This window comes from Rattus norvegicus, chromosome 1 (assembly GCF_021556685.1).
Source record: "Rattus norvegicus strain SHRSP/BbbUtx chromosome 1, alternate assembly SHRSP_T2T, whole genome shotgun sequence".
Lineage (NCBI taxonomy): Eukaryota > Metazoa > Chordata > Mammalia > Rodentia > Muridae > Rattus > Rattus norvegicus.
In genome coordinates, this window is record NC_141534.1 from 254,258,957 (window position 1) to 254,263,143 (window position 4,187).

Consider the following 4,187-nt stretch of genomic DNA (forward strand, 5'->3'; position numbering starts at 1 on the left):
CCGCCTCAGCCCCACTGGACGCCGCCATCCCTTACGGCCGCACTGGGCACAATTCCCGCTGTTCATTGGCTGTTACCTAGGCAACCGCGAGCAACGCCACTCCCCATTGGTCCAGCCCTCTTTCGTGCCATCTTTGTGAGGGGCCCAGTGTTTTGGGAGTCTGGGCCAAAGATCTGAAAAAGGGGTGGGGCTGAGCCTGCTGTCCAATCTCATTAACCCCAACCGAAAAGAAGGACTCAGGTTTCACGTCTTCAGACACCTCCAGGCAGAGACTTTAATCCTAGATAAGGTCGAACGTGTGTTCAAAGTGGCTACATTTCAAAAGGTTGTGATTTTTAGATTCATAAACAACTCCACCGCTAAGTATGAAGAGAAAACCTAAACCCAGATTTAGAAGCTCAGCTTTATAATTAATGATGCGCTGCACATTTCCATTCATAGGGACTCTCTGTGTTCCACATCTTTTGTATTTAAAACCTAGTGCCACTATTGGAGCAAATCTTCCCAAATACTGTTCCCGGATGTCCGTGTAGCCATATGTTTGTTTAGTGAAGTGCATGCGGGGGAAGCAAGTTCTTCAGGGCTTGGAAAAGCCCTGGTCGTTGATGCGTCTCTCATGGGACTCATGACACGAGTGAGGCGTTGAAAGACAAAGCAAACTGGTTCAAATTGCTTTTTGGATTAGGATTCCTTCAGCCGCAGGTTAGAAAGTAATAATGATGAAAGTGATAGAGGGCTTTACAGGACTTGTGTGAGAACACAACGCCAAAGGGACGGTAGTTTTGCTTTGTTTTTTAAAGATTTGATTTCTGTGCTCAAATCCTATCTTTTGCTACTTACGAATTGTGTGTGTTTTGAGTAACTTAGTAAGCTCTCTAGCCTGTAAAATGAGATCGGACAATACATTCAATGTGGTACTAATTACTCACTTGGTAATGTAAGCTAAACTGTGGAATTGATTGTAGATTAAAGTGCAGTCACTGAGAAATGGATTGGAAAGAAAGGGATCTTCTTAGAACTCGTGCTAGGAAATAATAAGGAAAAAATGAGATTAAATCACAGATTGTGCGGGACCAAATTATGGGAAGACTTATAAATTAGCACAAGAGTTTGCAAACTGTAGTTTCTTTGATGGCTTGAAACTGTAGTTTCAGCAAGATGGCTTGTTAGGTCAGAGCAAATTACCTTGTCTCGTCGGGACACAGCATCCAACATCATAGGAGTTTTAATGGCAGTTAATGGAGCTAATCCATGTAAGATACTTAAAACAATGCCCAGTGCAGACTTAGCACTGGGTAAGTGCTCTCCCAGCACATGTGTATTAGGACACACGCTTACCTAAGGGGGAAATATAGTTCCAAGGGGTAAACACAGAAATAAAGTTTGAGGGGAAAACTCAGAATCCCAGGGAGAACTCAGAATCTTGGATCTTTCCTTGCCCATATTTTAAAATCCATTAACTAAATGAGACGAATGAAATCACATACCATTTCCATGGTTCTGAGGATCCACAAAGCAGACATCACTACATTAGTTACATAGACATCCCTACATAGCTACTTTACCTGTGACTGAAAGGCCAGTGGAATGCTATAGAGATCTTTAGCCAGGATGGTTTATTTTTTGTTGTGTTGGAGGTGAACACGGGGTCTTCTGTATGGTAAGCAAACATTCTACCACTGAGATAGCCTCTCAGCCCTTTTAGGGTTCACTGGAAAAAAGGAAGTTGAAGGCATTCTCACAATACAGTCAAACAATAGCTCTTTTGATTAAGTACTTCTATTGGGTTGGGACAATAATTTGACTCAAGAAAATAGGTTATTGGGGGCTGCTGAGATGGGTCACCAGGTTGGCCGTTTGTCACTAAGCCTGACAACCTGAGTTTGATCCCTAGAACTCACATAACAGAAAGTGAGAAACGCTTACTGTCCTCTGATCTCCACACATGGACACATATGTGACACATGTGTATATGCATACATTCAAAAATCGAATAAATGTAAAACACTAGGGTGATTATGGGATTGGTCATCTTCTGTGAAAACTCTTTGTTTTACCTGCTGGTGGTTCTGAGAAGAAAAAAGAAGTATATCATTAACAATGATCTCAGCGGTTATGAAGGGGGGGGATGTCTGTGGAGGGCTTTTTGTGTCCTGAGTACAGGTAATGGTGATTACTCACATTTTATAGATGAGGAACTTTAGAAATGTTAGAAAACAATTTCTTAAAGAAATGCTAGACATTTATAGAGCAGAGCTTAACCTCAAGTGTCTCTGATCTTCAAGCCCATGTTTTGATGTATTACATTTTTTTTTCTTTTTTCTTTTTTTCGGAGCTGGGGACTGAACCCAGGGCCTTGCGCTTGCTAGGCAAGCGCTCTACCACTGAGCTAAATCCCCAACCCCGAATTACATTTTTTTGATGTATTACATTTTACACTTGAATTTTATTAAAATTAATTACTTTTTTTTTTTTGGTTCTTTTTTTTTTTTTTTTCGGAGCTGGGGACCGAACCCAGGGCCTTGCGCTTCCTAGGCAAGCGCTCTACCACTGAGCAAATCCCCAACCCCAATTAATTACTTTTTTAAGATTTAAAAATTTTATTTTATATTCATTGGTGTCTTGCCTGCACTTATGCCTGTGTGACACCGTCACACAGTTATATAGACAACTGTCATGTGAGTGCTATACTCAACCACTGAATCATCTTTCCAGCCATCATCATTATTATTATTATTATTATTATTATTATTATTATTATTATTATTATTATTATCTCTCTGTCCTCCTGAACTCTCTGTCTCTGTCTCTCTGTGTGAAGGTACTGGAAGAGGCTAAAAGGAGGCTGTCAAGATTCCCTACAGCAAGAGTTATAGATTTTTGTGATCCACCTGATATGAGTGCTGGGAACTGATTCTGGTTTCTCTGAAAGGGCAACAAATGCTCTTAACTTTCGGTCCATACCTGCAGCCTCTATTCGCCACTCCTGTCTAGGTTTGGAGTGGATGTGCTCACACCTGGAAGCTCTTTCCTCCGAAGTTCCCGGATGTCACATGCCCTCTGCTGGCCTCGCTAGACCTTTGGTGTTTAGCTCTGCTTCTTTTCAGCCAAGCACACTGTTCTAAATAGGCTTTAACCTTCTTCCTCTTTCTCGTTGGCAATGCCTTATGTGCATGGTATGTCTTTTCTTTCCTTCTCCACTTGTGATTTAGGTACTTCCTTTAGCAGCTGGCGCTTAGTACAGACTCTGTATACAGCTTTTTCTCTCTCTCCAACCCGTTTTCAAGTCTATAAAATATTGTGAGCTTTCAGCTAATAGTTAGCTTTATATCACCGATTGTCTCCAGGTGGTGTTTATACAGAGTGAACAAAGCCATATTTTTCTTCTTCCTTTTATTAACGAAAACGAGGACCAACTTGTGTCTAGACACTGAGGTGAATAGTCACGGACTAATTTATTCTCAAGGGACCAAAGCTTTCTTCAACGATCAAAGCATAAAGCATTGAGTCATTTGCCCACACACCATGTAAACTGCACAAAGACTGATATTTTATTTAGTTTTTGTTTTAGTTTTTCGAGACAGGGTTTCTTTGTGTAGTCTTGGCCGTACTGGAACTCGCTTTGTAGACCACTCTGGCCTCAAACTCAAAGACCTCTACCAGCGTCTGACTTCCAAGTGCAAGGTTTAAAGGCATCCGCTTGGCTGAATACTGGGATTTTTTAACTTCTGAGATAGCACAGGTGACCTATCTGATTGTTGTCGTTTCAATTCTTTGTCCATAACTGGTGCTTAGTGACACAAAGATGACATTTTGCAGCTTCACGGCCAGCTCAGTGTAGCCAGTCAATTTACAAGTTAGTAAGGAAGCGGTTATTAGGAAAGCTTCCGAAGACCTGTCTGCCAATTGGAAGCTGGGGCGGGCTTAGGGCAGAGGGCGTACCTGACCCGGGTTTGTCTCCTAGAGCATGCGCGGTCTTCACAGAAGGTGACGCGAAAGCCGAGGAGGCCGCGATTGCGTAGGCGCAGTTTCTGATTGGCCACTATTCGAGCGCGAGGGGCCGTGCCTACGCGTCGCCAAGTAAACAGGACAGGCTAGGGGCGGAGCTACAGAAGCACCGCGCCCTGGTTGGCCAAGCGGGAGGTGGGGGAGTGCCGCGGATTGGTCACGGCCGCGAGCTCGCTGGT